The 10,550-nt window shown below is 43.5% G+C and overlaps 1 pseudogene; it reads left to right on the forward strand.

Moving 5' to 3' along the window:
* The first annotated feature begins 216 nt into the window (after positions 1 to 216).
* On the forward strand, positions 217 to 1,866 carry LOC133891604 (uncharacterized; annotated as a pseudogene).
* Positions 1,867 to 10,550: the final 8,684 nt, after the last annotated feature.

Below are 10,550 nucleotides of genomic sequence, written 5' to 3' on the forward strand. Positions count from 1 at the left end.
CTTCTTCTTAGGTTCTCATGTTCCCTTGCAGTACCATTTTACCCTCCAAGTTATCTCAATACACAGGATAGCTGTCCACCACTTCTGTGCAATTCAATCAAGGGTAGATTCTTACAGCCGTTAAGCTACACCTTTGCTTGTGATCCAAAGTTCATATATCTAATCTCTTATGCTTTTGCCGAGCAGGGAAGGGATGCTACAGATGCTTCAATCCTAATGGCGGAGATGGTCAGTTCTGTGGTCGTCCAGGAGACAGTTAGCCAAATCCTATCTGGTCTGGTTCACAAATATGAGGAGAAAGAGGAATCAAATGCGAACAGAAACTTGGAGAGGCTAGAGATGGCACACATCAGGCTGGAGGCTGCTCTTGAGACATCTGATAAGTGGCAGATCACTGATGCCTCCTTGTTGTGTTGGCGTAGGAAGCTGAAGGGCGCTGCTCAAGAGTGCGATGACACACTGCATAAATACAAGCAGGGAATCCTAGAAGACGAACAGATGGAACAGGAGGTAAGGCGTTCCTCCCTTCCTAACCGGATTGCGCATGCTACCAAGTCATTTGTTTTCTCCGTCTTTAATCACAACAACAAGTTGAGCAGATCCATTGTTCAAATATTTGAGTGGTATGCGGATGGTGCTAGTGAGTTTTTGAGATTCATAGAGCTTGGTGGCACACCACGCCGTCACATGCCCTTTGACTCCCTTGTCAAGAACCTTTTTGCGGGCAAGGAACTACATCATAAAATTGTTGGGGGAAACGAGTTTTCTTTGTCTCAACTATGGTTGGCACCCTTTGCTAGTGCAGAGCATGGAATAGAGGCTAGTCTGATATTTATCCGAATAGATGGTACTGCAACAAAGGGTATTATCTACTTTAGTATGACGCTATACCTTTCAGAGAGTACGGACATAGTTGGGATCGCAGTTAAGTGCTTGCAGTTGTTTGCCCCTCATTTCAAGTCTACAGATGAAATTGTTACGAAAGAACTTTCTCAACTACCTACTCAAGACTTGTTATGGGTGCCATCTGTTTATTCGTGCCAGAAAGAACATTGGGACAATCTTCACAACCTTGGGACTCAATGGTTTTGCCCAAACCCATTATGTTGCAAGCAGCATGATCAGCATGAGCTTCATCGTATTGGCAACATAGGCATGGAAGGTTTACCAAATATTTCTCTAGAACCAGTAATTGAAGTGACTTTGAAGTGTCAGGTCTCAGTGTCTGAGTACAGAAAACACAGGAATTCACTGTCTGAAGCCAAAATTTCTCTGCAAGATTCTCCACATGTGAAAGTCGGACTCCTCTTTATGCCCCATGGTCTTCAGAATACCTGCTTCCAGCGGATAAAAGTTCTGCAATGACGGCGATTGACTGTGAGGAGCAACATTGCTTGCATACAGACATAACCTTGGAACAAGTGGAAGAGATCATGCTGCCAACGGCAATAGATTACTTGCACCAGAATGCCGAAGCGACAGTTCACCAAATGCTCTGGAAGTCTAAGCATGGCACTGCATACATTCAAGTTGAGAAGGAAAGCATGAAGGTGCCAAGCACACGGAGAACTTCTGGGGGAGGAAGAAAAAGAAAGTTGTTGCAACCACAAAATGAGGAGCTGGGGAGTCGGACAAATGTGATCTCTCAATTCGTCGACTTGTGGGTTACGCATGCGCCTGTCCAGGTGCGAGGCTCGATCGTGGACTGGATTCAGAAAGAAAGGGAAAGTCAGTTAGCAGCACCATCGCTACGCCTGAAATTCTGAATCATGTAACATCGGCCAATATGGGAAACAAGGAGCAAAAGCAAACGTAATGTTCTAGGTAACAGATTAAATATCGGAGTTACTATTCATAACTGAGTTCAAAAAACATAGAAGTACTGGAATCTTGAAGAAAGAAAAGGAGCAGCTGGCCAATACAATTGATGAGCTCGATAAGAAGGCGGAAACAACACCCTTATCACTAAATGAGGTGGCTCTCAAACACTACCTCAATGAGAGGCTTATACATTTGCTGCGAGAAGAAGAGCTCAAATGGTATCAGCGGGCTAAAGTGAAAGAGCTACTTAAGGGTGATGATAATACCAAATATTTCCAATTGGTAGCTAGTGGTAAACACCGAAAACAACGGATATACAAATTAGAGGATGAGCATAGCTCCCATATCAGGGAACCTGAACTCAAAAAGCATATCACCAAATACTACAAGGATTTATTCAGCAAGCCAGAGTTTAATACTTTTGCTTTAGATGAATCAATTACAAATGACATACCCTAAGTGAGTGAACAAGAAAATACAATACTCACTGCACCCTTCACTGAAGACGAGGTGCGACAAGCAATCTTCCAGATGGAGCATAATAAAGCTCCTGGTCCAGATGGCTTTCCGGCTGAATTTTATCAAGCATTCTGGGAGGTGATCAAGGGTGAACTCCTGAATCTGTTCGTTGATTTCCATCAAGGGCGACTGGCTATATACAACCTTAATTTTGGCGTTATCACGCTTATCCCGAAAAAAAAAGGAAGCGCTGAAAATTCAAGAGTACCGCCCTATTTGTCTGTTAAATGTCAGCTTTAAAATATTCACCAAAGTTGGTACTAACAGAATAAGTACTGTTGCGGAGAAAATTATAAGACCCACACAGACCGCTTTTATGCCGGGTCGCAACATCATGGAGGGAGTAATAATTTTACATGAAACAATCCATGAATTGCATAGGAAGAAGCAAAACGGCTTAATTTTGAAGATTGACTTTGAAAAAGCCTATGATAAAGTTAAATGGTCGTTCTTACAACAATCTCTTCGAATGAAGGGTTTCTCGACACAATGGTGTGGATGGATCCATGATTTTGTTTCAGGGGGTCATGTTGGAATCAAGATAAATGATGACATTGGCCCCTATTTCCAAACAAATAAAGGACTGAGACAAGGAGACCCCCTTTCTCCTATCCTTTTTAATATTGTAGCAGATATGCTTGCAATATTAATATCAAGAGCCAAAAATAATGGTCAAATAACAGGTGTGGTTCCACATTTGGTAGATGATGGACTATCAATTTTACAATACGCAGATGACACTATCATTTTTATGGACCATAATATGGAACCGGCAAAGAACATGAAACTAATTCTATGTGTTTTCGAACAACTTTCAGGGTTGAAAATAAACTTCCATAAAAGTGAGTTGTTTTGTTATGGAGAAGCAAATGAATGTGAAGAACAATATGCACAGTTATTTGGGTGTGATATTGGTACACATCCATTTAAATATCTTGGCATTCCAATGCATCATAGAAAGCTTCGAAATAGCGACTGGAAGGGGGGGGAGGAAAGATTTGAGCGTAAATTGAGCAGTTGGAAAGGGAAGATGATGTCAGCTGGGGGCAGATTAGTCCTCCTTAATTCAGTTTTGAGCAGCCTTCCAGTGTTTATGATGTCCTTCTTCGAGATCCCTCGTGGTGTCCTAAAGAGACTGGATTATTTACGATCTAGATTCTTTTGGCAAGGGGATAATCATAAAAAGAAATATCGATTAACTCGCTGGGATATACTATGCCAACCAAAGGACCTGGGTGGTTTGGGAATTACTAACCTCTCAGTCAACAATATTTGCCTTCTCAGCAAATGGCTGTTCAAGCTCCTTAATGAGGACGGGGTTTGGCAAAAAATACTCAGAAACAAGTATCTTGGTTCCAAGGCACTCACACAAGCACAAGGAAAACCAGATGATTCTCATTTCTGGTCTGACCTTATGAAGATTAAAAAAGAATTCCTAAGATGGGGTTCTTTTCAGGTACAGGATGGATGCCAAACTCGATTCTGGAATGATATTTGGCTGGGCAATAGTCCATTAAGCTTGCAATTCCCAAATCTTTATAAGGTTGTGCGGCATAAGCAGGCCACAGTCGCGGAAGTAATGCGAAGCATACCGCTTAACTTATCTTTCCGGCGACCAATTGTGGGTGATAAACTAATTGAATGGCAAATGTTAACCTTACAATTAGTCCACATAGACCTCTCTAATGAGAAAGATACCTTCAGGTGGATTCTTAATGGAAGTGGATTATATACAGTCAAATCCATGTATAAGCAAATGATGCATCAACCCATTACGCACTCCCACAAGTGGTTATGGCAGCTAAAACTCCCTTTAAAAATAAAGATTTTCTTATGGTATATAGGCCGTGGGGTTATTTTGACTAAAGATAATTTGGCAAAAAGAAAGTGGGAGGGTAGTCTTAAGTGCTGCTTTTGTAATCACAATGAAAGCATACAACACCTCTTTTTGGAATGTCCCATAGCTAATACCATTTGGCGCATTGTCACAATAGCCTTGGGAATAAAAAGACCAAGGAACATATCTCATATTGTGGGCAATTGGCTACAGGGGTTGGGATCAAAGATAAAGAAAAGAATTTTGGTTGGGGTTGCCGCTATTTTTTGGGCTATTTGGCTTTGTCGCAATGATATCGTGTTTAATAAAAAAACAAATATGTCATTCATGCAGGCTATATTCAGGGGAACCTATTGGCTAAGGTTCTGGAGATTACTACAAAAGGAGGACCAAAGGGAAGATGTTTTGAAGGTGTGCCACACTCTGGAGATGGTGGCAATAGACATCTTTGCAAAGCATGGGTGGCGTTGTAACTATAGAATACATGTATGACATAATTTACCATGCTTTGCTCTCGATTTGTTACGGGCTTCTAGCCAAAACTTTGTAATAATGATGTAGGCTGTATGCATCCAAGATGCAAAAAACCGGAACGAATTCCATTTTCTAAAAAAAATTGGAGCTAGAATTTGGGTCAAAAACAGGGACAAGAGAAGCATATCAACAGACTCTGTTCTGTTGGTCTTTGTTAGGAAATAATATGTTCTACATTACTTCTCCGTAATCGATAATAACACCCTGTAAACTATACAGCTGACCGGAAAGTATCGATTTGATATCCTCTGGTTGGCGTTAGCTTCATTAATTTGCCAGGATGATTCCAGAAAGAACATTTAAATTACTAGTTTTCCAACTACTAGACCTGTGAGAGGACCACTTGTAATAAAATAATGTGCTTGCTATATCGTTTTTTTTCTGGTGTCAGGCGTTTGGGTCATGTAACAACTGTCTTCTATTTTCTCCCTTGTAATAAAACTGAATTTCATTTTTTTTGTGGTTCTTCTTTAATGGGATTTTTTTTACATAATGGAAATAACGTTCCGGCCTAGTGCACCACGCAGGTACATGTAGCCTTACAAAACCACCGACATAAATCGGCTGACATCGGAATGCCCAAACGCATCACTGATGTACACAAGTAGAACTAAAAGGAAAGAAAAATGAAGAAAAAGTCTCCGCCTTGCAGCTCGAGTTGTCATCCTTTACGGCTTGTTTGATAGTGTCGACTCCTAAAGAACCATCTTCAATTCCCACCACTAAAGGCGAGAACAGAACCAGAGCATAAGCCAAATCTAGCCCACCAAATGAAGAATTACTCCGTCAGTCGGTTAAAGCTAAGACCACCAATCCAAAATGCTACCACTGGATAGATAAAAGTCCATTGTCCACGACAGCGATGAAGAAGCGGAGACTAGAGGACGGCACTAGCGGCATGACGCCCAACCTCAAAGGGGAGCGTCACCCTGAATGACGCCGATAGCTATTGGAGACGCCTACCACCACCGGACCCAAGCCGATAGCCACTCTCAAGGAGCAAACTCTAAGACGATGCCTCCAAGGAGATCATGGCATCGAAATTGCCACCGGCATCCATCCCAAAGGTGGAACTAGGTCTTCATCCGGAGAATCCCCTAGAGCAGAGAGGAGTGGGACATCAGGACGACGCCCCCAAAGAGGGGAGTGGGACGTCACCATCGCCGGCACTAACAGATAGTCAGGCAAAGCTTTCGCCCGATGTCCACACACCCCATTGGCCGCGCAAGAGAAAACACGGCCAACCGCACGTGCCCATGCTGCACCCATCGCGAGGGCTACCACCACGCGCATTGTTCAAAGAGTTTGTGTTGATAGAAGAGAAATGTGCTTAGTTGCAGGTGGAGTTATGGAGACTGAAGTTACAATGATAGCAGTGTCTCTGGAAAGCGATGGGTTTGAGTGAAACTCATCGAGCAGCTCTCATTGAGCGGTAAAGGCGACAACTCAAGTCCGGTGTACATGAAGGCTCACGCATGACGGTTTTAAGGTGGTAAATTATTCGTCAAGGTGGAGTTTATTGGATATGTATCGAATAATTATTCGGAGTTGGTTACGTATAGGACTTTGAGTTGTATTAGCGATATATGGTGAAATCATAGTAGGACTCTAGGTAGAATCCTAATAGAATTGCTGTAACCAGACCTCCTCATAAATATGAGAGGAGGATTACTGTTTGTAATCATGATGATATAGCGACAGGTTCGCAGGGGGACAACGAGTCTGCCGGGTACCCTGAGAAGCGGCTGGTATTGCTAGTTGGGGAGGAGCACCCGTAGTCATGCCCCGGGAATGTATGCTTCAGCTGAACCTCATTAACAAATATCGTGCCTCTAGTGTCGTTTGTAATCATGTGCATTGTCTCGGTAGATCAATCTGTTGTTTTCATTAATAACCAATTTTCTAACAGCAAGGGCGGCCACCGCCCACACGCATGGTGGGTGGAGCCTAGCAAGGGGTGGCCACAACCACCATGCCATGGACACGAATCCCGGTAAGGAGCAGCCATCCGCCGCCACCGACGTAGGTTGCGAGGTGGTTTGCATGGAGGTTAGGTCACCCCGAGTCACCCTAGCGAGCGACGCGAGGGTTGTTATAGCTTTCCCGCCTTGTTTAATGGGATCGAGAGCATGTGCGTTTTGTCCCCTATATTTGCGTGTTCAATTTCATGACTTGATGGGTATGGTAACATTGTTAGACCATTGTTACTGCTGATCTGGTATGCTTTCCCTGCGTGTGTGGATTACTGAATCATCTGGAGTCTTGCGTTGCTTGTTACATTGTGCACAGAGGCGTTTTCTCCTTTTTGTTTCTTTGCATGTACATTCTTTTGCTTTCAGTACAAAAGCAGGTCTGGTAGTAGCAGTGGCATACATGATGTGACTGGAGTTTGATTTTGTGCCTAAGCAAACACTGGGTAAAGGTGCCTGCAACTCCATGGTCGTCAGGTCTCCAGCTGGCCCGTCGCCGCAGCTCAAGGTGTCTCGCCATGGCGTGCAAACATCTCAGGCATGGTGTGCAGCGGCTGTCTGCCTGAACCGTAGAGCTGCAACGCAAGACGAGGAGAGGAGGATGGCTTGACCACGCATTGACGAGCCTCGTTTGATAGGCAGGATGGGCCTGTTGTTTTTTAGGATGATGTGCCTACTTGTTAGTGATAGAAAATTTAGAGTTTTATAATCGAATATGAACCTGTTTTGATCTCTCGAAAGATTCGATTCTATTTTTTAAGGATTTTTAACACACTATATATATACGGGATATAACTTTTCATTACAAACAAGCTACCAGGATGGCAAGGCAAGCATTTCTCATTGGCAGGTCGCAAGATCTTGGTAAAGACCGTTCTCTCCTCGCAGGTCTCTTTCCACCTTACTGTCCTACCGTTACAAAAATGGATGCAAAAGAAAATCGATCGTATTCGTCGAAGCTTCCTCTGGCGAGGGGAGGAGCCGGACAAGGTCTCTGGAGGACACTGCCTCGCAGATTGGCAGAGTGTTACAAAACCAAAAGAGAAGGGAGGCCTGGGCATCGTTGACTTGGAGAAATTTGCGCGTGCTTTGCGTGTCCGCTGGTTATGGCTAGATTGGCAACAACAAGATCGGCTGTGGAAAGGACTTCCCTTACCGTGTGACCAAACAGATCGTGCGTTGTTTCATGCGTCGACAGAGATAACGATTGGAAATGGGAGGAAAGCGGATTTCTGGCACTCAAGCTGGGTGTAGGGGCAAGCACCGAAGAACATTGCGCCACTGATTTTTTCAAAATCCTGCAGAAAAAACTTCAACGTGAGAAGAGGGCTGCAAGATCACCAATGGATATCCTACATCGGTGATATATCTACAGATGAAGAGCTAACTCAAATCACATCTCTGTGGATGTTGATAAACCAGCTGCATCTTTCTGACGAAATAGCGGACCAAATCAAGTGGCGGTGGACTGCAAACGGAGAATACACAGCAAGCAGCGCGTATAAGATTCAGTTCCAAAGGATAATGACAAAATACAATATGAAGGTGGTCTGGGAAGCGAAGGTTAAACCAAAATGCAAAACTTTTGCATGGTTAATGTTAAAAAAAAAGATCTTAACGACCGATAAGCTTATAAAGAGAGGATGGCCTCATGAACAAGCATGCAGGTTATGTGATTAGGAAATGGAAACCGCAACTCATCTATGCAAGGACTGTGTCTACGCTCGCGAGGTTTGGTACCATATCTCAGCCTGGTTACAATTAAACAATCTACCAAGCTTCTTTCTGTTTCGCACCCCTCGTGGTTGGTGGTGTGCGGCAATGAAGACTTTTGATAAACAATTCCGAGGTTTTTTCAATGGACTGGTACTCCTGTTTTGGTGGAATTTATGGACAGAGAGAAATGCAAGAATCTTCAGAAAATCCAGCCAAACAGCCCAACAGTTAGCGCACAAGATCAAGAATGATTTCGGCGAGATCTCTATGGCCTTGTCCCGGGAGCCAACAACAAGTAGTATTTTGCTCTCTGTTGTATAGTTGATCCCTTGATCAAACAGAGTGGATGTTCCTTCTCCCACTCTCCTTCTAGGCGCCTCGTAGTTGTGCTTTGCGCCCCCTACTTGTTTCTTTCTTTTTTCTTTTTTTTCTTTTAATGGGTCTTTTGTACCTCTTTTACTCCTAGTCTAATAAAATCGGCAATCCTGTTGCCGTCTTTTTTAAAAAAAAATTCATTATAAACATAGATGAATAAAGAAGAGAAAACCTTTCCTCTACACTATATCTTCATTATGCAATTATTTTTTAAAGAATTTCTGAACTACACCGGTGTAGCAGAGGTTTCTCAACCGTTAGAAAATGAAATCGACCCAGAACCTCACTGCCTGAAAAGGTCACCGTGCGCCGGGGAGACTGGAGAGGCGGACGGACTATCGCAGAGGAGAATACGGCGATGGCAGAGGAGAGGGAGGGGGCGGAAATGCTGCGCCATGTAGGAGAAGGACGAGCGGCCGGAGATGAGGGCCGAATCCCACCACGCGCAGGCGCACTACAGGTACGCTCCATCTACTCCCCATCTCACACGTCGCCTGCCCTGCTTCTCTGCGTGTGTTGATACTTTAGAGTGCGACTTGAACCAGAGTAGAGTAGCATTTATCTCATCAATTCCAATTTGTCAGACGATGCGACACCAACAGGAGAGCTGTGGCATCGATTCGTCTAGAGGAGGGTAAAGCTGTAGAGCACAAATGGTTTCTTATATGACACTGCAATCTTCGACCATGGCCGTAGGATCAGTTCTCCGTTAAACTGAATTCAACACAGCATCCATTCAAGAAAAAATCGACACAGCATCAACCAATTATATGGGAACATAGCAAATAAACTGAAGGACTAAACCCTAAGCCCCTTGATAGCTTCCTCAACCGATTTTTGAAAAACTGATGCCCTATCCTAATTTTCGACCCAACGTGCCTCTCTTCTAATCATCAAGATCACACACGTCACAACGGATGTATTGACCTTAGGAACAGATTAGGAAGCTATCACAACACATCAAGAATCGACCAAGAACACAGTGAAAACAAATCAAGTCAATGGCCGAAACAAAACACCACAAGAACAGGAAGAACTCTCAATCTAATAGGAGCACCGGTCTAACGTTGAGCAAGGGTCGGGCTAACCTAAGTTGTCCAGAGAAAACTCAAAAACTAAGGTCTAACCTATCAAAGGGGTATGTCTAACCTAAGCGCACCAGAACAAAACTCACAAATGGAGGGGGGTCGGTCTAACCTATCAAAGGGATTGGTCTAACCTAAAGACACCAGAACAAAACTAAAAAACAAAGGGGGTGTCGGTCTAACCTTGTCCAAGGGTCGGGTCTAACCTACTTTCAGAAATCAGCACCCCAAAACTTGAACAAACAAAGGGAAAACCAACCAAACGACCTCCAAATCCAACGAAATTTGAAACCTAGATGGATCTAGGTATGGAGAACCTATTCCATCAAGAAACCCCTTTTGATCTCAAGAGATTTGGGAGATCCACCCAACTAGTTCATGAATCTTGGAAAAACCTAGGGTTTGGATGAACTTGAGGAAATCTATCAAATTGAATGTGCTCCGCAAAAAGTCCGAACTATCCGTAAAAATATATGAACCCTCCGCACATCTCAGGCAATGCGAATTTCGACAAACCAATTTAACAACCTTGTTAATCAATCATCACATATACACCGAGACACATTTCAACTTGGTTTCTTATATATCCAATAAGTGGTCGATCACTGACGCATCCTTGTTACGTTGGCTCAAGAGTGTGATGACACCCTGCACAAATGCAAGAGAAAACTAGAAGAACAGATGGAACAGTAG

Source organism: Phragmites australis, chromosome 14 (assembly GCF_958298935.1).
Source record: "Phragmites australis chromosome 14, lpPhrAust1.1, whole genome shotgun sequence".
NCBI classification, from domain to species: domain Eukaryota; kingdom Viridiplantae; phylum Streptophyta; class Magnoliopsida; order Poales; family Poaceae; genus Phragmites; species Phragmites australis.